Below are 16,807 nucleotides of genomic sequence, written 5' to 3' on the forward strand. Positions count from 1 at the left end.
TTTCCATGTATGTATAATTAACATATGGTGTTATATTAGTTTCAAGTGTACAATATAGTGATTCAATAACTCTATACATTACTCAGTGCTCATGTGATAATTTCAAAAATATTAAAAATCCCATGTATGAAGTACATAAACACCAAAGATATAAAATATGTAGAGTTATGAAGACTAGAAATGTATAGGGTATATACGAAGCAAATGATAAGATTCTAACAATGAATATAAAATAAGAGCTGAATGAAAGGAAATGTCACTGGTGTACTGTTGGAAAGAGTTTTTTAAAGTCCATCTGGTATATGGACAGGGGTGGGGAAAGTCATGAGTGTATTTGCCTTTCCAGATACCTAATGCATTTTATATATTTTATAATTTTTTATTGAAGCTTAGTTAACGTACAATACCATATTAGTTTCAGGTATACAACATAGTCTAAATGCATTTTAAAGGTATGATTCAATCATTACCAAGGTCATAAATACAGAAAGATCAATGAAACAACACAAATTTCAGAGATAGCTGACTGCATGTAGAAGGTTAAAATAAAGTACACGTGGTATTTCAGTTTTTATAAAGGGAAAACTTCTCAGTATATGACCCTAAAAGTAATGTGCCATTAAATGTTTAACAACCAACTCTTTGAAAAAAGTATTGTATGTATGTACATGTATTTATTATAGATTTTACTAATATAAAAGATGCATAGCACACAACTTGCAACTTAAAAGTTCACAATTCTTCTTATTGTAAATATAATTTCATGTAGTCAATTGTTTTTCTCATAATGCTTTTCTTGATTTTTTTTTTTAACTTTAAATCTGTAGGCGTATTCAGCTGTGATTTGACATAGGGAGCTGTGTCTCAGTCTGCTCTTTTCCCAGTAGATTTATTGCCATTAAATCTGATATAAGGCTTATTGTTAAACTTCTTCTCACCCTCATATAAATTTTTAATTAAACTAAAAACTCTTCCAGCTTCAACAGTAAATGAAGTCCTGATTTATAGCACCTACTGATTTCCAAGGTAAATACTCCTACCATGACCAATTTCAAGCTACCAACATAAAGTCACTGAACATGGAGTTGGAAAGAGATCGGAGTAGCATATCACTCTATTATTTCCATCCTCCAGATATTGTGAAACATGAAATAAATGAAGTCACTCATGTCAAGGGCTTTTAAAATGGAGCTGAGAGACCTGTAGGAGGTGGGCTTTATGCACGTCCCCATTGAGTGAAATCATGTGAACTGGGCCAAACATCCAAGGACTCTGTAGGAACATCTGCAACTTGTCACAGTAACAGGCTTTTGCTTAGTGATAGTTGTAGCAACCAATTATTTTTAGCCAAGATTAGTTTTCTGCCGCCAACACCAACCAAAGTTCTTTGTAAACAACATGTATAAGCATTCCCTTTTGTTTTAAAAAACCCCCAACTTTTGCTTCCTAGTCTACTTAGTGCTACCTAAATCTATGCTCCCTCAATTATAATTCTGAGACCCTAAATGAATACTTTTGTTTGATTTCAGTTCTGCCTCTTTTCTTGGTTGACAATACGATACTTACTCATAACTGATTTTGAGAGTGTAGATAATAGTAAAACATAGAAAAATAATTAAGAAGTAATGCAGTATTACCTCTGTTTTAAACATAAGTTATTTAATTGTAAGTTAACATTTTAAAATAATGGCTACATTTTATAGCTGGTTCTCAAAATTTCTGAAAATTCACCATTTGGCTTTCACAAGATACTGGAATCTCACTCCCACACATCACTGTCCCTAAGACAGAACCACAAAGTAGAAGATTTGAAAATTCCTTAAATATTTAAACCATAAACAAAGTTAAAACAACAAAATGTAAATAACAGAAGATGGATTCATTGCTTTCTAGAAGGTAATTTAGCCATACATAGCAATAAGATTTACCAATTCTTTGTCCAAGCCATTTTACTGTTCATTCATCCATTAATTCAGCAAATTTATTGAGAACCTATTATGTGCCAGGAACTTCTAAGAATTAATTTTACAAACATAGAAAGATATATAAGATAGGAAATTTGCCACAATGTTTTTATGGTAACAAAACCCTGAAAAAACATAAATATTCATTAACAAAGGATTGGTTAAGTAAATGATGGTTCATTGATATAATAGAACACAATGTAAACATTAAGAATGAAGCTATAGATAAATGTTTATTAAATGGAAATATGTCCATTGTACATTTAAAGAGCAAAATTAGTAGGTTTTAAGAGTACACATAGTATGATTCCATCTTGTAAAAAATAATTATATTTCTATACATGTGTATGTATGAGTAGAGAAAATCTAGAAGGAATTGCACAAGCTATTAGGCAGACCTTTCTATTCTGAATGAATGTTTTTTGTCTTTTTAATCTTTTTTGTTTTACTTATTTCATTGATTCACAATTAACCTACTGTATTATATTACTTTCAGGTGTACAGTATAATGATTCAACAATTCCATACATTATTTAGGGCTCATCATAATAAGTGTACTTTTGATGCTCTTTATCTGTTTCACTCACCCCCACAGACCTCCCCTGTGGCAACCACTAATCTGTTCTCAATATTTAAGAGTCCATTTTTTTTGGTCTCTTTTTTTCTGTTGTTTGATTTGTTTCTTAAATTCTATATATGAGCGAAATCATATGGTATTTGCCTTTCTCTGTCTGACTTATTTCACTTATCATTTTACCCGCCAGATATATCCATGTTATTGCAGATGGCAAGATTTCATTCTTTCTTATGGCTGAGTAATATTCTATTGTGTGCATGTGTATGTATATATAGCTCACATCTTTTGATCCATTCATCTACTGATGGACACTTGGCTATTGTAAAATTGCCAATTTTTGATGGACACTTGGCCATTGTAAAATTGCCAATTTTGGCTATTGGAAATAATGCTGTACTAAACATAGGGGTGCATATATCTTTTTGAATTAGTGTTTTTGTATTCTTTGGGTAAATAGTAGTGGAATTATTGGATCATATGATAACTCTATTTTTAATTTTTTGAGCAACCTCCATACTATTTTCTATGATGTCTGTACCAGTTTGCATTCCACCAACAGTGCACAAGGGTTCCTTTTTCTCCACATCTTCTCCAACAATTGTTATTTCTTGTCTTTTTCAATGAATGGTTTTATACTGAACATGTATTACCTTTAAAATTAAAATAGCATTGAAATTTTTTCTATTAAAAATTTCTGAGATAAATACTTCTATAAATATTTCTATCTCATAGATGAAACATGTTCTAGGAAAACTAGAATTGTAGATTTGGAAATAAAAGTCTTGTTTTTTTTGTTCTGGTTCATAATACCATTTTCTTTAGTTGAGTGTCTATTTCAGTATCCCCATAATAAAATTTTTTTTTTAAAAGAGGGCTTTGGATTTTTGATTTCACTTCTGACTTTGAGATGGTTGTCTATTCTGAGTCTTATTTTCCTTATTGAGAAGCAGAATCAACTGTATTCTAATCCATGCTCTCTACTACTGGTGATTTTGAGCCAATTACTAAGATGTTATGTTGTTTGGTTTCCCAATCTGAAAAAAGATGATGATGATGATGCTAAAATAAATTCCGAAGGTTTGTTGTGGGGATTAAATAAAATAGTTGGCACCTAGTAAGTATTCACCAAATGTAAGTACATCTACACTGGCAGTAATACAACAAAAACACAGCCTGAGCTAAGTTTTCTTTGAGAGAATGGCCAATATAATTTATAAATTATAAATAAATTGATATCATAAATTAGTCTCATTTCATATCTAGAAACAAGATAATGGAGGGTTGAATGCAAAATTCTTGATTTTGACTCATTGGAGAAAACACCTCTTCTGTGTTCAATTATCTAACATATTTTCCTGTTTTAAAATCTGAGCTGTCATATTAAACAACACAAATATTTCTACATGATTTTATTTCCAGAAATCTCTATTGGATCATTAGAATTCTTTATTATTCCATTAACTCAAGACAATTTGCACTGCCTTGCTTGATTTTCTCTGTAAATGGAGGTGATACAATTATGCTATTTTAAGTAATTTAAAGACCATGTTCCCTACCACCTATCCATTTGTATGGTATATTATTCGGCATGCCTGGCTATCGGATGCCAACACACTCCCTGGTCTTTTAGTAGAGAGCCATTAACCATGTGAGGATCAGAAGCGATGTATATATTAATGATATATTTTAATTTAACACATGACAGCAAGGGAAGGCTGAGTGACAGATCATATTTAGTTACAAATAAGGGAAGAACTCATTGCTTAGGAGTGTTCAAGTCACAGGTGAATAGCAAAAGGTTTTTATTCCATCCCTGACAGAATAAATTTATCTCCTTAAAAGTCACCTTTATGCTTTCTACTTATCATCAGGAAGGCTGCATTCTGTATTTCAATTTTATGTGGACAAGACATTAATTTTAAGTGAAAGACATTGTTCGGTGCTGGAATTAAATGAGGTCGTTATTGGTTTGAGTGGTAAAGGTGGGGGGTTCAGGCTCATGTTTGGCTTTAATGAGAAAAGTGCTATGTGAATATGGTCCTCTTGACTTTTTTGGCACTGAAAGCAAAATATAAATGGGGCAGTGGAATTGAAAGCCATCAGTGGCCTCTCCAAGTACCTGGCATCAGGGTGCACATCTGATACCATCAGAAATGGAATGCGGTGTAAGAATATATTAGTCCTTTCTCAGCGAAGAGATTGGGAGAGCTGCTTAGAATTGATTTTAGATAGAGGAGCTCAAAGAGCGTTGACTTGTGCTGTTGGGAAAGGGACTTCAGAGGTCACCTAGTTTAAACCAAAGTTTAATCCTTTTGGCAACAATGCCTATCCATTTCTTAAACACCTCTAGAAAGGGAGATATTGAGCCACTCCTGATACAGAGATGTCATCACTTGGCAGGACAGAGATGAGAGAGAGCTGGTAACTAGAAGAAGATGAATATTTAAAACAACCTTAACTTGTTCCATATTTGAGAGAAAACAAATGAGATTTTGTTCAAATAAGGCCGAGAAGACCAATTCGTCTCTATTCAGAGAAGGTTCAGGTGATTGTAGAGGAGTACAAGCTAATTAAAATTAAACAGTGCCCAGTTCCCCATGCCTGCTATGGCCCCACTTCCTTGGAAGTTTATATAACTTTCACTTTCTCACTTCTCATTCACTTTGCGATTTAGCAGTATCTGGCTTTACCTTCCCCAATCAATTGAAATGGCTTTTGAAACTCACCCAAGGTGTTCTTGCCCAGTTGGCGGACACTTTTCAAGCTTATATGATTTGACCTCTCTCTCGTATTTGAAAGACAAGGAAGGTTCTCACACCTATTCCAAAATACATGGTCTCCTGTTATTTTCCCTTACATGTCGTGATGGGGGAGGACTGGGCTTTCTGTAATTACCTCTCTAAATCAAGGGAGGTTGGATTATGCTAAGTACATCTTTAGTCTTCTTTTTCCTTTTTTTGTTTTGATATTTAATGAGGATTCAGCCAAGCATTGTGTTCTGTGCTTTACATTATCTGATTTAATGCCCTGTGATCTCAAGAGGAGGAAGTTAGCATCATCTTCAGTTTACAGGTAAGAAAACTGAGGTTCATAGAAGAGGTTAAGTCCTTGCTCAGGGTTATGTAGTTGGTAAACAGTGGAGCCTGGATGTAAACGAGCATGGAGCCCTTGTCAGGTCTAGAGTACCAGAGGACTCCGAGAACGTACTCACACGGGTGGCAATCGGCTGCTCGGGACATATGTTGCGGTGGCAGGTATAAGCTGAGGTGGCACAATGTTACTGGGATGAACAGGGAGGCTCATGTACCTGGGAGGGTTGGTAAGGTGCCTTCAGACTGGCTGTGTAGGGAAACAGAACAGGAACTAGAGTCACGACGTGAACTTACATTTAAATATCTCTTCCCAAAAGAGAACTGTTGGTTTAGTTCATCACACTTATAATGACTAATTAAATGTCTGTTCACCCCATAGGTTGTGGACTTTGCTCAACTTTTTTATTGCTGCATCTTCAACCCATAAGACAAAGGCAGTTAATGAATATTTACTGAATATTACAAACCCATTTCCTTTTGAAATTCTCTGACATCTGTGAAACCACTCTCTGTAGATTTTTCCCTCAACTTACTGGCTGCTCCTCACCAGTCTCTTCCGTGTTCCACTTTCTCCTGACCCTCTATTGTTTCCCAGGTGTCTACCCTTAACATACATGTCAATCTACTGTATTTATGTTCTAGGGGTTAGAAACTGCACCCAGTAGCATTAACTAGCCTGTAATTATTGTCTCTAAAATCTCTAGTTTAGTTTGAATTTCTTTCCTGAGCATGTAACTCTATGTCCAACTTTTTCCTAGTATAACTCCACTTTGGAGTCCCATGGGTACCTCAAAATCAATAAATCTTATATGCTCCATATGAACACACTAAGCCTCCTTATTGAAACATTTGTGTGTCTCTGTAGATTTTTTTTTCTGCAGATATTTTTATTCTAAAGGTAACATTTAAAGCTTTCAATAGATAATTTAAAAGGTCCATGGCTCAAGAAAAGCTTAGAGCTACTGTGCATTCTTCCTGAAGATGGAACTCTTCCCTGATCATGATCACAATGGTTGGGGCAGATACTCTGTGCAGACTTGCAAATCCTGGCTATTGTAGTACTTCTTAACCTCAGTCTCATGCCTCTTGTGAGGATAACACAATCCCTTGGTTTACACATATGGCAGCTTGCTTTGCTGTGCTATCATTCATCATATGCTTACCCTTCATTCTGCTTTTAGGACTGGCCTTCCTGTTAGTTTTGGGCTCCTCTGTTAAACTGAAATGAATTGAGGCAAGGACAAACATAGCCCAGGACATGAAAAAGGGAAAAACTTAAAGACAGTGTAGACAGCCATGTCTGGTGATGCAGAAATAGGAAGGAAAATGAGAGAAGGGAGAAAGTAATTAGAAGAATTAGGAGAATCGGTAACTTCTGAGAAAATAACTTGAGAGGAATTGTGGGAAAGGAAGACAGATGACAAGGTGATGGAAAGGATATAGATAATGAAGGGGATGTGAAAAATTCTAAAATGCTAGAAGGGGCAGCAGTGAAATTCCTGACTATGGAGCCCAAGCTGAGAGATGAAGGACTTGAAAAATGTGGAGAAAGGGGTTAGAGTTCTGGTGAAGTTCAGGAGCAGTAACTTAGTAAGAGAGAGAGAGAGGAGAGAGCAGGAGACACTTGAAGAAGGTGAGCCCTATGGTCAAAGTCTTGTGTTTGATGCTTTCCTCAGTGATGCTGAGGTGGTTCAAGTGCATTATTTTCGTGGCTGGGTTAGCAGAACAGAGATTAAATTGGGTAAGAGAGTATGGGGCAGTGTGTATGGTGGTTTTAAAATGTGTGCATATTCTCTGATATTCTTCTCATAAGAGGTGTGATTGAATACACTTCCCTTAAAATATGGGCTGGTCTCAGTGACTGGCTTCTAACGATGCAGTGGAAGTGATGCTGTGTAGCCTGTGAAGCCAGGTCATAAAAGGCAGTGTAACTTCCATCTGGCTCTCTTGAGAGATGCTTGCTTTTGGAACCCATTTACTATGCTCTGAGGACCCAGGTCACATAGAAGGATCTACAGGGAGAGGCACTTATATTGTGAACCAACTCTCAGCCTGGGCTGAGCTCCCAGCTAAATCCAGCTGTACTCTGGCAGTCCTGGAAGGAACCCTCCCAGAAGCCAATCCTCAAGCCTTTGGTTGAACCATCCAGGCTGATGCCATGTGGCACAGAGAGGAGCCTCATCCTGTTGATACCTGTCCAGATTGTGGATTTGTGAGGAAAATGTATGATTATTATGTTTTAAGTCACTAAAGCTGGTGGTTTGTATGCAGCTACAGAAAAGAGGAGTAGGGTTTTAGCAAGGTCATCAACAGAGATGTTTCTGTGTATCAGTGTGGTCTATGCAAAGAGCAAAGTTGTTGGACATGGGATGATCTGAGTTCAGATCTTTGATTACCATTTCTGAGCTCCATTTGTCCTATCTTTAAAGTGGAGATGATTTGGACCTCAGGGATTACTGTGCGATTTAGGAACAATTGGTATAAAGTCAGTAGCTGTTACGCGATTGCCATTGACAAATGGCAGCTCTGTTTATTGTTAGGGAAGCCTGGGAGGAGCTTGGGCTGTGGCATCAGTTATATTTGTGTTTATCTTCTGGTTCCATTGCTAACTAAATGTGTGGGCTTTTGGGCAAGTTATGGAAGTTCTCTGAATCATGCATTCTTCTTGTGTAAGAGGAGGATGAAGCCTGCCTTCCAGGGTTGATGGAAATTAGAATCTGTGTACAACAGATTAGCAATTGCATAGTAACTGACTGGCACCTGGTAGGTACTCAACAAGTAGTAATATACTAATTATAAATGTGATAATTAGTATGCTATCCCTGAATTTATGACTACTGGCCAGAGTAGGGCAGACTAGAAAATTCTGACACAAGCACTGAAGCCTTGCATGCAGTTGAAGGAAGGTTCTAGTAGAGACAGTAATGAAATTTCGGGAAGGATGATATTAATAAGTAGTATAAGTTTCAATAGAAGAAACTTTTGAATGATGAGAGTAAGATAAAGACTTCAAAAAAGCATTTAGAACATCCTCTTTCTTCTAGTACTGAGAATAGGAGGAAATAGGCTTAGAAGATTAGAAAAAAATAATGAGTTTCTAAATACTAGAAAAGGCCACAAAACTCCACCACAATGGATCTGAAGTTCTGAGGGGACAAGTAAGATGGAGAGACTGAAAGGAAAGTAATATGGTTGATAAGCAGGATTAGTTTTTAAGAATTTCAGTAAAAAAGGGGGAGATTTAAGTCTCTCCATCATTCAACAGACAACTCATGGCCATAGCTCTGTGTTCTTGTCTCTCGTATTAGCCACACACTTCAGCTTGCATAGGACTTGAGATCCTCCACCTTTGGGCTGAATCTCTCTCAAACTTTCTTAAATGGGAAGTTATTCTTTCCTCAAAAGATTATCAATCAGTAATTTACTAACTCAATATCTGGGAACCTGCATCCCAAAGTCTTCCCATGTCTATTGACTTAAGTCTTTTCAGGAATCTTGCCCTTTGAACATGTCCCATTCCATAGTTAATGGCTATTGAACATCTCTTTTGGCCTGGACATAGTAACAAGGTATACTTAACAGCTCCTGAGAAAGGTATATGTCAGCCTCTGGAAACATTTTTTAAAAATTATTTTACCTATCTAATTAGCATGATGTATTCATCTGTCTTCTATACCTTTGCTATAATATCATTTATTCGTTTGGTATTTACTGAGTATCTACTATGTACTAGCCACTGGTCTAGACCCCCTATATTCCTGGAACTTGTAATCTGTGGTGGAGTGGCAGTGGTGAGAAGATAGACAACAAACAAATAGACCTGTCCTAGTAGAAAGAACATCCATGACATACAATATATCTTAATTAGCTACCTGCACAGAACTCTTATGTGCCTAAGTAAGTGCAGGTGTTGGGTATATTAATGGGAAGGGGAGCCTGGGTCCCTGAGTTGGTTAAGCATCCAGCTCTTGGTTTCAGCTCAGGTCATGATCTCAGGGTCATGAGATTGAGCCTTGTGTCGGGCTCCACACTCAGTGTAGCATTGGCTTGAGATGCTTTCCCTCTGCCCCTCCCCCCACTGGCATACAACCTCTCTTTCTCTCAAATACAATCTCAAAGAGAGAGAGAGAGAGAGAAAGGAAAGCCTAAGTGGCCTGGAATGCTGACTGCCATCCTGCCTGTCCATACTGTACACTCAGATCCATTGGAGTACAAGCCGGTCTTACTTCCCTGACTTAATCTTGGACCATCCACAAGCAACTTCCCAGACCCTACTAGAATTCTTCTCTCTTCTTTCTCCTTTCTATCCCATACATGGTACTGGGTTTCAAGGAGCCAAGGTATGGGTCTGTTCAAGTCTCTGAGACAGCACCGTAATGAAGGTCCCTGAAAGTTTCTCCAGAGAGTAATGATACCCAAAATGCCACCTGCAATGAGATAAGAAGCTTGTTGTGCCAGAATAGAGATCAGTGCTTTGTGTCCCCTATAAAGAAAAATCTCAGCTGAACTATATGGTTTTCTAAGTGATTTACTGGATTTGCATTCTAATGTTGGATTCCTATCTTGTCACAGATTGGGAACAAATAATTTGTAGACAGGTCTGTGGGCCACACTTTGAGTAGCTTGCTCTTAAGCGTAAATTGCAAATTAGGGAACCATGTTCCTGTACCTGGTCTGCACACTGTTGTCAACATTTTTTGTTGTTATTGTTGTCAACATTTTAAGTGGAAAGATTCTGCATAAAATTCTACATTTCCAACACCTCTTAGTCACACCTTTGTTTTGCATTCCTTCGACATCTGAAGCCTCATGGTCCCATATTCCTACACAGCAACATTTGATGGAACTGAGAAGTGACTATCCCTTTTATACTGGGCATGTACATTCAGGGAACCCAAGGGACCCATTTTGCCCACTTTGTTTATTTATGTTGCCTATTGGCCCTTAGAGGCATTTGATTCGACACCCTATAAGAATCGTGGGGGGTCACTGAACAAGCATGATTGTAACTCGGCCCCAGGAGGGAGAAGGACTGGATTGGGTTGTGATTAAGAATGCTCCTCCTTTTCTTTCCTTTATTCTTCCATCCATTCATGGAGTCTTGTATCCTCTTCATCATAAAATCACTCAAACTTTGTGTTGAACCTGCTGAGTGATGAGATTGGGAGAGGAAGAATTGAGGGAAAGTGAATATGTGTAAATTTTTTCATGCACAGCAAAGCCCCAGTGCCAATCTGTCAGGCACTGTTTTTTTTAGGAACCTGGGGAGCTATTAAATCTATAGACCTGAGAGCAAACCAGCGAGGGGTAAGAGGGTGTCTCAGAGGCCCAGCCCTGTGTACCACTGCTAACTGCTCAGAGATGAATTACCATTAACCTTCCCGAGAGAGGAGGTTATATCAAAGTCCTGCTTTAGAAACTGCCTTTTGGTTTTCTAATGGTTCAATGATCTTCTTGTTACAAAGATTCTCATTTCACTGCTCCCTCTAATCCTTACAAATTTTACAAAATGGTTTTTGATCTGACTTCTCTGAAAGCACACACTAGTCTCCAGTTCTAGTCAGATTTCTTGATGCCAGGTTTTCATTGATTTAAAGCCTTGAATATATTTTCTTGTGCCATATGAAATACACTAATTGAAATTGAGAATTATAAGAGAGTATTTGTGATGCATAATACTTGGTTTTGAGTAAGTCTTCAGTTAGCCAGACTTGGGTAAAGTTCTGGAAACCACTGTGATGTTCTAAAACAGAAACCCTGCCTGGCAAATTCCCATGACCACATGACCAGCCCTTTGCTCAGTGCTGAGTTTTGTTTGCATTTTGTTTTGTTTTTATTTATTTACTTAGTATAAAATAGCGTAAAATTTTATGGCTCCTGAGCTGAGAAAGATAGGATGCTGGGGTCATCACTTCTTCAGTCTAAAGCCAGTTGAACTTAAAATTTTAAGCAAGGCAGGTGAGAGAATATGAAAAGAACATAAATGTAGAAGTGAAAAATAAGGCATTTTCACTAAATGTAAAATATTCTTTGATAGAAACAGAATACAGGAATGTCAAAGAGACACAAAATAAAGGTGGAATCAAAGTTGGGTGCAATTAACTACCTAAAAGAAGGTGGCTTTACAGAAGGTACTATGTCCCATTGCTGTCAGCATGACCATTCAGTGTTTCTTTGTCTCACGGACTTCAGTGTAATTTCTTGAACACTGTGTACAAAGTTTATATTTATTGCTTACTTGGTTCACCTAATAAAAATGACAGATTGTACCTGAATGAGCCTCAGCCCTTAATTTGGTTCTTTCTTAAGTTCCATCCTTCCCTGCATCCATAATTTCTGTAATGTGACTGTAGCTCTGCCCATTAAGAGGTTTAGGGCAACCAGGGGTGGCTCAGCGGTTTAGCACCGCATTCAGCCCAGGGCCTGATCCTGGAGACTTGAGATGGAGTCCCATGTCAGGCTCCCTGCATGGAGCCTGCTTCTCCCTCTGCCCTCCCCCCCCTTCTCTCTCTTTCTGTGCCTCTCATGAATAAATAAATAAATAAAATCTTAAAAAAAAAAAAGAGGTGTAGTTGTCTCCCTCTACTTGGAATTGGGTGACCTTATGTTCTGCTTTGTTCAGTAGAAAGCAGAGAAGTGACAGTGGCCTCACGCAGAAGTTCAAAGGCTAGGCCTTATAAGCTTTCTCTCTCTCCCCAAACTCAACTGTACTATGAGAACAAGCCTGGTCTGTTGGAGGGTGAGAGGCCTTGTGGGGCAGAGCTGAGTAAAGCCTATCTGTGCAGCCAAGCTCCCAGATATGCCGAAGAGTCTAGCCAAGATCAGAAAAGGTTCTTAGCTGGCTTGAAGCTGACTACAGATTACAGATGCATGAGTAAATTTCATTGAACCAGCCGAGGCTGGAGCCACGCAGCTGATGTTAGTCTTAGGAATGACAATAAGTGGGTTTTGTTTTATGTGTTTGTGTTGTTTTCTTATAGGGTATGATTGTGGCAATGGAAGAGTGACCCAGAGGGTATGCATAGTCAGCTTTGGCCATAGTAAAGCTGTATAACAAACAACTCCCAATTCTTAATGGTTTACAATATTTCTTTTTTGTTTTTATTTCCCCTCACAGATTTGAGTTTGGCTCCTTCAGGCTGAGGGTAGGATTCAGGACTGTTCCATGTGTCCCTCATTCTAGGGTCAAGGGCTGGCCTGAATATGGTTTTCTCATGACAGATGGCAGAAACACAAGAGTTGAGCTAAAACATGCGACGAATGTAAAGTCTTTGTTCACATCATGCCCTCTAATATTCTACTGGGTAAAGGAAGTCACATGGCCAAGCCAGAAGTCAGTGGAGCAGTGTGGAGTTTACCTAGGTTGCTAGAGGCCCAGCAAAGTCAGATGTCAAGAGAATGATGTGTAATCATATTCCAGGAAAGAAATGAAGAGCCAGGGAGCATATTTGACCACAGGGAGAACTATTGAGAAGGCAAAATGAGGGAAACTGTTTTCTGAAATACTTGATGAAACTCATTAGTGCAATAAAGAGTTTGTTGCAGAAAAAGCCAAAATAGCTTATGAAAGACTTGTGGCAGTGAATATGCTGGGATGAATATGGAATTACTGTCTTCTTCTTGAAACATCCATTATTTGGAAAAGGCATATGCCAAAAATGTTCTTATATTTTTGTTCAGCTCACCTATCAGCTCCTCTTTATGCTCACTGCATTTGGGGGTTCTGTGATATTTCTTCACTTGGTTTTATAACTTTGTCTACTTCCCTTTTAGTAAGGTTCCCTTGGGTTTACAGTGTTGGAGAAATAGGAAAGAGCAGTATAAAAATGGTGTTTAGTTTGAGCTGTAAAATGAGTTGAAACAACTAAACGAGAGAATAATTTTATTTTATTATAGAAATGTAGTACTCTACCTTGTACATAATAGGCCATGCAGAAAAGTGTCTAAATGCCCTATTATATATGGTATGTCACCTGTATTATATAAAGTATGTCACACTCTTCTCTGAAAGCTTTAGAATCTAGATATTGTTTTTTTGTGTTGATTGTTAACATTGCTTCTTTCTTTGATAGGTCTTCCCTTGAACACTGCCACTTTATTATTTAGGAAGTGTGACAGTCACAAAAAGTCACACCTTTTCTTTGTTAAAAATGAATATATACCAGTACCTCAGTATCTACAAGTGTTTATCAGAAAAATTGATTTGAAATAACATACTGCAAGAAAAACTTGAAGCACAGTACATATTTTTGGTTGGTTTGCCCTGTGGATATGTCTTTTAAAGATGACCTCTCCCTGTATCAAATGTATTGAAGTCCCTCTCTCAGGAGCACGTTTGCTTGGCCCTCTGCAGAATTCTTCTCCACCTCACCTGTCTTTGTTGAAACAGCTCCTCTCTCTTTCCTGTCTCCATCCTCATATCTGAGCACATACGATGCCAGGGAAGAAATGTGTTGTTCCCTTGGGAGCAATCTGTGTTGACAGAGTCCAGGGGAAAGAAAGCAAGAGATACAGGCAAAAGGGCACTCGGGGTGGAGTGGTAGTGCAGAGACCAGCACACTGGGAAGATGAAAGAGGCATAAGCAGGTTTGAATGTTTCAGAAAGCTGAAATGCTCCTGTTGAGATGCCACTGATGTGACTGTCCAGCTTCAGAATATTCATTCTCAGTTCTCCACCGCTCTTCACCCTACTGCTTAGGTCTCCTGGGCTCGGTTGGAGCGTGTGTGCCAAGTGGAAGCAGTTTAGACAGTTCTAACCTGAGGCTCTCTGTGTTTAATGTTTCATCAACCCTGCCCCAAAACCTAGTGTGGGTGAAATGAGTAGAGAATTTGCTGAAGGGAGAAGAGAGTAGTAAAAGTGAGTTCTACACTGAATATTTCTGAGGAGTTCAGGAATGCCAGAGCTAAAAGGAATCTAGAAACTGTACTGTCCAGCATCTCATTTTATAGAGGAGATGGAGGTCTAGAGAAGTAAAGTAGTTTGCCCTAGGTAATGTGAATGCCAGAGCCGGGAGTGACCCCAGGCTCCTGACCCCAGGGCCAGTGCTCCTGGCCCAGAACTTCCTTTCTGCATGGCCACTTTGAACCAGCTAACGATGATTTCTGTGCAAGGAGATATCAGAGAAATATTGCAGATACTGTCTGTGGCATCAGCGGGGTTAACGAATCTTTCCAACATGCATTTTACTGTGCCTATTCAGCTCTTCATTTAACAATATTTAATAATGTCTATTGTAAGTTCCGTATATTATACAGTAAGCACACAGGGCCAATAATATTTTACGCATTCTCATCAAGAGTGAAATTGTAAGGGCCATAAATGGCCTGATGGAAGAGGATGATGAGCATGGCGGCTCACAAATCACGTTTACTCGGCTGAAAGAGCTGAGTGACTGTGGACATGAATTCTTCCTGTCTGACAGGCCCACAGGGAGCCACCTGCCAGCTGGGCCGAACATATAAAGACATCTACCATTCATGTTTTGTTCTGGTCAGAGGATAATGGTAGCAAAGGAATGTTTGCCCTTGCTGCGCATTAATCTTTATTGCTTGCTTGTATGGAGTTGTAAGAGTAACTGTTGAACATTTACTAAGTGCAGGATCCTGTGCTGAGTACTTTTCATTAATTAATTTATTCCATTTTATTCACTGATTCATTCTTGCATGCATGCATTCAATCATTGTTTGGATGCCTACTATGTGCTAGGTCCTTTTTATTTTTAATAAAGATTTTATTTATTTATTTGAGAGAGAAAGAGATCACAAGCAGGGGAGAAGTGTAGAGGAAAAAGCAGGCTCTGCGCTGAGCAGGGAGTCCAATACGGGGCTCAATCCCAGGACCCTGGTATCATGACCCGAGCTAAAGGCAGACACTTAACTAGCTGAGCCCCCCAGGTGCTCCATGCCACTGTTCCATTTTTTTTTTTTTTTAATTCCTCACAGTGGCCTTAGGATGTAGGTACAGATGTGTATTCCTCAGTTACAGCAAAGGAAACGGTCTTAGAGAGGTGAAGTAAAATGTCTCTCAGTCATGCAGCTATGTGATGTGTAAGTCTGGATTTAGATCCCATAAGCTGAGCTTTTAACCCCTAGGCATGCAGCCTGCCCCCACCATCAGAAAGCCTCTAAACCTAACGCAAAACAGGAAAAGCCTAGTTTGTTTAGCCAAGACTAGTCTTGGGTGTGAGTAGAGTAAGTAGTTACCCATTGTGGTACCATTTGTAAGTCTTGGGAAAATCCCATATCCCAGATAGTTTCCACCTAATACTACAGTGCCTGAATCCCACAAATAAAAATGCTTTCTTTTACATTATTGCACTGATGACTTCCAAGAGTAAATACAACATCTCTCCTCAATTTAGACTTTCTACCAAACTTAAAGCTGCATTCCCGGAAGTTTTCTAGATGTCTTACATTCAAAGTGTCTAAAATTAAACTTCATCACTCATTTGTAAATGCAAATCAAAACAATGAGATAGATAGCACTTGAGACCTACCAGAAAGTCTAGAATAAAAAAGACAGGCAATAACAAGCATTGGTGAGGATATGGAGAGATTAGAACTCCCCATACATTGCTGGGGGTGGGGGGGGGGGTGGGGAGGAGGATGGGAAATGGCACAACTGCTTTGGAAATGAACATGTATTTCTTCAAAAGGTTAAACATAGAATTGTCAGATACCCCCAAAATTCTACTCCTAGGCATATTTTCAGAATTTAAAACCTGTGTCCACCCAAAAACCTGTACATGAATGTTCATAATAGCCAAAAGGTGGAAACCTACTCAACTGTTGGTCAGCTGATGATGGGAAAAACAAAATGTTATATATCCATACAATGGAATGTTATTCAGCAATAAGACGGCGTGAAGTGCTGATACATGCTACGACACAGGTGAACCTTGAAAACATTATGTTAAGTGAAAGATGCCACACAAAAGACCACATATTATATGATTCTATCTATGTAAGTGTCCAGAATAGGCCAGTCTATGGATACAGAAGGTAGAGCAGTGGTTGCTTAGGGCTGGTGTAGGAGGTGTGTGTGAATGGGGACATTGACTAGCATGTATGGGATTTCTTGTCCTACCTATCCCTCATCCTACGATAATAACATCCCTGCTGCTTTCCCCAGCGGGACTGTGTATTCTTTGCAAGGGCCAGCTTCCTATTCATGT

The 16,807-nt window shown here is 38.6% G+C and overlaps 1 protein-coding gene across 3 annotated transcripts in view; it reads right to left on the reverse strand.

Annotated features, from left to right (window-relative positions):
* Positions 1–16,807, reverse strand: part of CDH20 (cadherin 20) — a 215,236-nt gene that overhangs the window by 97,169 nt on the left and 101,260 nt on the right. The window lies entirely within an intron of this gene.

This window comes from Canis lupus, chromosome 1 (assembly GCF_048164855.1).
Source record: "Canis lupus baileyi chromosome 1, mCanLup2.hap1, whole genome shotgun sequence".
NCBI classification, from domain to species: Eukaryota; Metazoa; Chordata; class Mammalia; order Carnivora; family Canidae; genus Canis; species Canis lupus.